This window comes from Gymnoscopelus braueri (genome assembly GCF_963280865.1).
Source record: "Gymnoscopelus braueri genome assembly, chromosome: 19".
Classification (NCBI taxonomy): Eukaryota; Metazoa; Chordata; class Actinopteri; order Myctophiformes; family Myctophidae; genus Gymnoscopelus; species Gymnoscopelus braueri.
Genome location: NC_137621.1, coordinates 17,468,815 through 17,478,559, shown reverse-complemented (window position 1 = coordinate 17,478,559; position 9,745 = coordinate 17,468,815).

Sequence of the window (9,745 nt, the reverse complement as noted above, 5' to 3'; positions counted from 1 at the left end):
CACACAAAAGCATCAAAAGTAGCAGATCTGCAAGCTCGAAACGCGGCGCGAAGCGACGCGTTTCGAGCTTGCAGATCTGCTACTTTTGATATTTTTCTATTTGAATGCTGAAAAGTAACAGTTTCGGACATAAGGAGGTTTCCGCCCGACAGAGACGATTATGTTCCCCTCTCCTCTCCTCTCCAGGATGTCCAGACTCCACCGAGGAAGAGGAGGAAGAGGAAGCCAAAGCTGGTGGTGGACATGGTGACACGGGTCCCCGAACAGGAGTTCAGGGAGCAGCTCAGCAACGTGTTCGCGCACACCGCACGACCTCGGATGCCTGGAGACAACGGCGCCGCTGACCCCAACCGCCTGTTCACAAGGCCTTGCAATGGTTAGCAACACGCACGCACGCACGCACGCACGCAGTGGTGTAAAGTAACCAAGTACATTTACTCGAGTACAGTACTTAAGCACAATTTTGAGGTACTTTTACTTTACTGGAGTATTTCCAATTTCCGCTACTTTGACTTCTACTCCACTACATCTCAGAGGCAAATATTGTACTTTTACTCCACTACAGTTACTTGAAAACTTTAGTCACTTACTTTGTAGATTTTGAACACTGGACTTTTATTTGTAACAGAGTACATTTTCTACATGATGGTTTTGATACTTTTACTTTACTTTTAAGTAGAAAAATGTAGTTTTTTTTTCACCTCTGGTTGTGTGTTTCCATCCACATCGTGTCCTGCAGTCCTGCCTGCAGACTTGATGCCTCTGTGGGAGAGAGTTGCCGTCATCCCTTCATACGCAGACCTGCGGGCGGAGGAGAGACAGGAGAGCAGCGGGTACAGCAGCAGCGATAAGGTGTGTGGTTGTGTTCATTATGTCGTCGCTGTTGGGCAGAAACCTCCATGATCTCCATATTTAACTTTTTGAGCTTTTTTTCGTAAAGTAACCCCCTGCTTGATCATACTACAGCGTCACACACAAAAGTACGAGTTTGTGGATCTGCTAATTTAGCAATTTTTGAATTTGAGTCCTGGAACGTAACAGTTTTGGACACGTGAGGTTTCCACCCGACAGAGACGATATAAGGATGTAATTAAAGGCACATTATTATGTAAAGTCATAACAGTCACGTGAGAGTTTGTGAACTGGTTTGAGGCAAAGACCAGTTGAACCCTAGCCTCCCTCCCTACTCTGGGCTTGTCATAGTCTAGGCTCGAGAAACCATAGGCTTTCCAAGGCATAGAGGGGCGGATCCTAACCTAGGTTCACTCCCACTCCTAGGCCACAGTTCCTGCAACGTTACCCCAGTTTTTTTTCTTTTGAAACCAAAAAAAAAGGCATGGGTTCCCGAGGCTAGTCAAATCAGACAACATTCAGCCAAAATAGGCCAACATGTGACCCCTGGGTGACACCGGTCAACCAAGTATATAGGGTTTAGGGTTAGGGTTCATTTAAGTCTTGCTCGATACACATCCATGTACACCTACACAACATGCAGTACAGACACGCACACGCACATGCACACGCACTCGCACACGCACACACACACACACGCACACGCACACACACACGCACACACACGCACACACACACATTTAACTCTTTCTCTCTCTCTAGGGTATAGGCGTGTCCCCAGACTATTAGCTTAAAGTGACAATTTAATGACTTTTAAGACATTTCTAATACCAAATTGCCCCAAATGTCTTTTTATTCTAATTTTTTTTACAGTGAGCTTGTAGATCTGCTATTTTCACAATATTTGTCTGTGGAACCGAGTCAAACTAAATGTAATGCCTACAATTCCAAGTGCTTATCAGGGTGGGTGGTCCCCATAGTAGAGCAGATAGTAGGAACAATCGTTCACTTTGTGATACAAGCGTGAAAATTGGCATGAACATTCCTTTAGGTCAACTCTTTGACTTTTTTAATCGAGCCACTCAAAAATCCAAGATGGCGGCCATTTTTCAAGATGGCCGATATCTTAGTGGGCAGTTAAGTGATATGATGGTTTATTTGGTGATACAAGCATGAAAATTGGCATGAGCAGTCTCTGTGGGTCACTTGACAATAGGCCACCCACAGCTACTTGAAATTTCAAGATGGCGGCCATTTTTCAAGATGGCCAACACTTTAGTGGAGCATTTAAGTTATATAATGGTTCATTTGGTGATACAAGCATGAAAATTGGCATGAGCAGTCTCTGTGGGTCACTTGACAATAAGCCACCCACAGCTACTTGAAATGTCAAGATGGCGGCCATTTTTCAAGATGGCCACCACCTTAGTGGACTAGTTAAGCTTAAGAAATCATTTAGTTGGTGATACAAGCATGAAAATTGCCATGAGCCGTCTCAAAAGGTCATTTGACAAGAAACCGCCCACAGCCACTTGAAATTTCAAGATGTCAATCTTTAAATGATACCTTTTCTCATAGAAATGTATTGGGTTCCTCAAAAAGCTCTGTCAAGAGAGGTTGTTTGACTGTGTTTTGTCTGACTCCTCGCCCACGACCTGTCCAGTTTGGTAAGACCTGTGTTAGGCCTAAACAAGCTCCCTTACCACGACAAGGTAACAGTCACAAGGGAGGATATATATATATATATATATATATATATATATATATATATATATATATATATATATATATATATATATATATATATATATATATATATATATATATATATTGTTTTTTTTAAACTAACAGCCATTACATGTGTCAAATAAATACTAAGGGGTGGGGATACAAAAAATAAGATGAATAAATTAGCACAGTTGTGGTGCTGATAAGCACAGTTGTGGTGCTGAACGGACAGTGCTCCAAAATTATGAGTAATGGCTAATACTGAATGGCAATAGCCACGGAACCATGACAAACGATACTAAGGAACTAAACTGAAAATGTGCTTCACTGTTAGATATGGCAGTGGAAGGCAGTGGAAGCAATGTTACAAAGTAACAACTGAAAATTACACAGTAATAGACTAGATAAAAAGTAAAACATGATGCGTCGATGTGACGAGGGGAAGCCGAGCCATAGGCCTCCACTTGAAAACACAGAGGACAACAGGGAATAACTCTGGCAAAATAAACATGCAAATAGGTTCTAGCAGGGGCAACTACATAGGCATGTGAAACTGAGTCCATATCTGAAGCAGTTACACCTTCCAGTACATGCCTTGGAGCACTCACATTTGGTCAACTCCCAACAACTCTCCGCAATAGGTGGAAGTGGAGTCCAGAAGACTTTCCACTTCTCGTCCTGTTCCACCCATCGCCAGTCAGATGGGCTCGGCATTTGTGGATGTCGCTTCAATGCCTGTCCCCACACGTATCCAGCCTCATAAGAAGCATGTTTGGCATGCTCTTTGAGTGCTGCTTGAGTTGGTGGGATCAAGTCATATTGTCTTTGCTTTCTGGCAAAGAGATCAAGCCTGGCCTCGTTCACAGTTGTGACATCGCTGGACCGGTCATACATTAGATCTTCTTGGCCTCTTGACATGGATATCTTTGGTATCTTCAGTGTCTTCAGCAGATGTAGATGCTCTCTTTTGGGCCCTTTCCAGCTCTGTGTTGTTGAACCTAAGTTTACAGCTTGAATTATATTTTGCTCTGTTTCTTGTCGATGTGCTTTCTATGCCATCACCTTCATCTAGTCGGGTTGGACTAAGTAAGATAGGCAGAGCATTGATCTTATGAAATAATGGAACATTTCTTGCAATGGTATCATAACCAGTACGATCGTGCTCTCTGTTGAATAAACTCGGCTGAATGAGTTTTTCCTTGGTGACCTGCTGACAAATTAAACATCTGTCCCAGTTAGTTTTCACAACTGTTATGATGGCTTCTGCCATGTCTGCAGCATAGGCAGAGGCCGAGGGTTTATCCTTTTACCACCTTTTACCAAGCACTTTGATGTATGGGATACAACTAAGTTCGTGCCTTAACCCTACACTTAGTTCGATCGTTCATCCAATGCCATTTAAATCCTGAGCGATCTGTACACCATCCGGTTAACTAAAACCCCATTAACCTTGGCTCGGCTCTCCCGTGCTGGCACAACCTGTCAATTCAGGTGCGGCTATCTAACTGTTTTGGGGTAAATTAGACAGCATTTGGGATACCAACTTTCAATTAGCTGACATTGAACCCCACTCTGAGTTTAACAGCAGTGATATATCACCAGTGTGCCCTGGTAGTGCAGATATTCACTCTTATCTAATCTATCTATGATCAACAAATCAACACAACTATATTGTGATGTGTTAAAAGTTGTTCTTTAGCATAATAATAATAATCGTATAATCGTCCTTAATGAAAAAAAAACATACATTTATATGAGAAAATGTATCTTTTGAGGATCCAGGGGGCGGCCATCTTGAAAATAGAAATGTAAAGTGGCTGGGAGTGTTTTCTTGTCAAGCAACCCTTAGAGACTGCTCATGCCAAATGTAATGCTTGTATCACCAAATAAACCATTATATAACTTAATTGCTCCACTAAAGTGTTGGCCATCTTGAAAAATGGCCGCCATCTTGAAATTTCAAGTAGCTGTGGGTGGCCTATTGTCAAGTGACCCACAGAGACTGCTCATGCCAATGTTCATGCTTGTATCACCAAATAAACCATTATATAACTTAATTGCTCCACTAAAGTGTTGGCCATCTTGAAAAATGGCCGCCATCTTGAAATTTCAAGTAGCTGTGGGTGGCCTATTGTCAAGTGACCCACAGAGACTGCTCATGCCAATTTTCATGCTTGTATCACCAAATAAACCATCATATCACTTAACTGCCCACTAAGATGTCGGCCATCTTGAAAAATGGCCGCCATCTTTGATTTTCAAGTGGCTCGATTAAAAAAATCGATAAATGACCTCTAAAGATGATCTGTACCAAGTTTCACGCTTGTATCACCAAGTGAACGATTCTCCCAAAATATTGCTTTTAGCCGCTGCACTACCAGTTCAAATATGATTATTTTGGGGGGGTGGTCACGGTCTGCATACCCTGGTTTTTATTATGCTATGAAATGAAAGTGTAGATAAAAAAAGACCTTGTTTGTGTTTTCATGTATTCTTCCAATTCCATAATTCTCAGAACTCATTGGATATCAAGGATTTCCACAACCTCGAGTGATCATTTATATATATATACACGTGTATGATATGTATGATGTATAAAATGACACTGTTGTCTTGTAGGTGTCATCAGATGAGATTCCTCCTCAGTCCGATGGTGCAATGTCAGGTAAATCACCTCAAATACCACAGTACTACACAATATTACTCATAACCACACAATACTAGCATATTGTCTCTGTCGGGTGGAAACCTCATTATGTCCAAAACTGTACATTTTCAGGCTAAATAAAAAAGCTAAAGTATATACTTTTGGTGATTTTTGTGACGCTAATTTACAAAAACACAAAAAGTTGAATATGGAGATAAGATATTACAAACAACAGTACTGGGCGTGTGTGTGTGTGTGTGTGTGTGTGTGTGTGTGTGTGTGTGTGTGTGTGTGTGTGTGTGTGTGTGTGTGTGTGTGTGTGTGTAGATGTAGATGGCAGAGAGCAGCCATCCCCTTCTGGACAAATACGTACTGCTGGGTCTCCAGGCGAACGGTAAGATAAACATTACGTCTGTTTGTGTGTGTGTGTGTGTGTGTGTGTGTGTGTGTGTGTGTGTGTGTGTGTGTGTGTGTGTGTGTGTGTGTGTGTGTGTGTGTGTGTGTGTGTGTGTGTGTGTGTGTGTGTGTGTGTGTGTGTGTGTGTGTGTGTGTGTGAGAGAGTGTTGTTACATATTAAACACTTAAAGGACCACTTCACTCATTTTCAACCCTTTCTTCATATAATTGGTCTGACTTGACCGAGGACAAGTTATATGAAGATAAGGTTGGAAATATACTTCCTCCTACGATGAATAGACATCGGGTTGTAAGCTTGTAGATCGACCATTTTCGAAGTTATAAAATTTAGAATTTGTTGAAATTCTTGGACATTTTGGTGAATGTTTGGCATTTCTTTTTACATTTTGGCCTATAATGACATACCCAACATGGGGAGTGGTTAAAGGTGCAGTGAGTGATATTAATTGTCTTGTTAAAATAAGTGTTAAATAAGCTCTGTATATCCTAATGGTTCAGTAACAGGGATCTCCTCATCCCTCCAGCTCTTTAGTAAACAGAAAATAAATGTTCAGTTCAGGATACATATTTTAGACAATCAGGAGAGAGAACTCATACAGGATATATAGGCTAAACAAGTGAAATTGGAAGTGATGATACAAAGAAACAAGCAGACACAATTTAAACTGGAACACTATAAAACTACGATAAATGTGTACTCTCTCCTGAGTCCTGACTGGTTGAAATTGGCAACCCACCTGAAAATTTAGGCTATTTTCTATTTACTAAAGAGCTGGAGAGACAGGGAGACCCCTGTTATTGAACACACACACTCTATTAAAACAACAATTACTATCAGAATATAGAGCTTTAACTTTTCAACCAAATAACTTTTGTTTTTTTTACTAAAACACATTACTTAACACTCCCTTTAAAGGGGGGGAACATAATGCCCAACTGTTAGATTGCATTGCTGAGTCTTGGAGCCACGGTTTCCATGGAAGACATCACCTGCATGTATCTCTGTTTGCATTGTGTTTTATAATGCGCAGTGGTGTAAAGTAACTATTAGTACATTTACTCAAGTGCTGTACTTAAGTACAATTTTGAGTTTTTTTTATTTTTTTACTTTAGTGGAGTATTTCCAATTTTCAATACTTTTACTTCTACTCCACTACATCTCAGATCCAAATATTGTACTTTTACTCCACTACATTTATTTGAAAACTTTAGTTACTTTGTAGATGTTTATTATTATTACAAAACATACATTAACCACTTCAGCCCTATATACATTTTGGCCATTTGAGAATAGCCGATCTACAAGCTCACAATGCGTCGCGATGCGACGCATTGTGCGCTTGTAGATCTGCTATTTTCAAAAGATTTTTATACATTTGAAAACTTGTGAAATGGGACATTCTGCATAAGTTAATAAATAATGATTACTTTATACTTTTGGTACTTCAAGTACATTTTGATACCAATACTTTCGTACTTTTACTCAAGTAGATTTTGAATTCCGGACTTTTACTTGTAACAGGATATTTCTACATTGCAGTATTGATACTTTTACCAGATACTTTTCTTTTAAGTAAAACATTTGAGTACTTTTTTTTCCCACCACTGCCTGCATGTATCTCTGTTTGCGATGTGTTTTATAATGCTGTGGTCATGTTTAAATAACTACTGCATGTGTGTGTGTGTCTGTGTGTTTGTGTGTGTGTGTGTGTGTGTGTGTGTGTGTGTGTGTGTGTGTGTGTGTGTGTGTGTGTGTGTGTGTATGTGTGTGTGTGTGTGTCCTCCCTCCAGGCTGGAGGACATTCCAGAGGACATGGAGATAGGACCAGGCAGAGAGGCCGAGCCGGACATGGAGATGGAGCTAGGAGAGGAGGCTAGAGAGGAGAAGGAGCGGGACAGAGTGGCAGAGTTCATGCGGTAACCAGTTGTGATGTCACTTTAAATGCTGATGAACGTGAACGTGTATCAACATAAATGTGAGACACTGTGAATGCTTGCAGAGCAGAGCTCTTCATGAGTCCAAAATGACAGACCCAGACCCTAATGGACCCCACGCTGGGCAAGACCTGGGATGTTGGTTGTGTAGGAAGTTGACAACCGGAAATGGTTGAATTTGGCGGAAGTACTGCCCAAGGAAATGACGTTGATGCTTTACAAATCTGTTAACATTCTACGTAAATGAAACGAGTGTTGTGATTGGTCCAAAAAATATCGTTTCCGGGGGAAACGGAAATCCTGTCCACTCAGGACTTCCTAGACACTCGCTGCTTTAGGTCGTGACCAGGCTCTTCTCTTCGCAGATGAGTGAGGCTGGGACCGAGGCTAAATGGACCCATGAAATTTGTTCAGAGATCCAATTGGTTCCGACATTTTCTTTAAAGGAACAAGTCCGCACTAAAATAACATATAGCCTTTTTTTCCTACTTATATTGATCCCAAATGACTGGCCATGGGGCAGAATTGCCCCTGTTGTCCGTTTCCCCATAAGCCCCCATAGCATAGAGCAGAGCCTATAAGCATATCGCTACTTTATGCTATTTCTTGCGGTCAACAGTGTTTGTTTTTTCATGAATCTGTTAGTTACTGTAGTTGTCATTACACAAGCATTCCATGCCTTGGTTGTCCCACACGAGCCGCCGTAGTCTGCTAAACAGACCAACGGCGTATATATACAGCTGTTATGTGTTTTGCCAAGTCCCGGAAACGACGCACTGTGATTGGCCAGTACAGTCACTTTGATTGGCAGTTGTGCCGGACGCTCACCCCAAGAACCCGTGAGATTCTTTCCGAGATCTGATCTGTTCCGAGATATTACAGAACCGACCCAGACTGTTGGGTATTATTATAAGGATGTGACAGACCTAATAATTACAATTGCTATAAAAAATGCTGTTCTGGGGGGCGCGGTGGTAAAATGTCTGCCCACCAGACATTTTACGTGGGGGTTCTAATCTATGTGCTCCCGTGGGCAGCTCGCTGGTACAGTAGGTTAGCCAGCAGGATACAACAGCAGTGGGTGGGGATTTAAGTTAATTGGCATAATGACTAAATTGGAGATAGAAAAAAAACAACAATTGGCTACTCTAAATTGCTCTTCTACCAGTACGTCACAAATAATGTTTTGTTTTACTTCCCTCAGTTATTTGCCTGTGAAGGTGAAGATAGCCATGAGTACAAGTGTCCAGTGCAATAACAGTGTGTGTGTGTGTGTGTGTGTGCGTGTGTGTGTGTGTGTGTGTGTGTAGGAGCTTCGAAGAGCAAGGTGAAACAAGCGTGACATTGAGATCTCTGCTGGGTGATGGGCTTCCTGGTCGGAGAGCAATGGCTCTGGCCTTCATGACATTGTTAGGTAGGTTGCTAGGTAGCCAGACCTGAAGGAAAATATAAATAAGAGTAATAATGATAATAATGTTATATTAGAACAGCTTTCAAAATCAGTGTCACACCCCCATGACCCAGTTAAATACATTAATACTATTTGTGTGTGTGTGTGTGTGTGTGTGTGTGTGTGTGTGTGTGTGTGTGTGTGTGTGTGTGTGTGTGTGTGTGTGTGTGTGTGTGTGTGTGTGTGTGTGTAGTGCAAGTGACAGCTCATACACTGAGTGCTGAGCAGGATGAGCCATATGATGACATCTGGGTAACACTGCTGGAAGAATGAACAAACACACACACGCACGCGCACGCGCGCACACACACACACACACACACACACACACACACACACACACACACACACACACACACACACACACACACACACACACACACACACACGATTAGGGTATACCCTGGTTTTTGTATGCTATAAAATGAAAGATAACTGCAAAGTTTTGATAGAAAAAATACCTTGTTAGTGTATTTCATGTATTCTTCCAATTCCACAATTCTAAGAACTTCTTTGGTATTAAAGGATTCAGTTCATTGTTTACTGTAAGTTTGTTCGAGACATTAATGTCTATTTATTTTCTATTTTTCTTATATTCAAAGATATCTACTGTTTATTAATATTCATATGCTGTCATTTATTATTATTATTATATATATTCATTATCATTATTTTTATGCTAGTAATTCTTTTACATTTAACATGTTTATTATCAA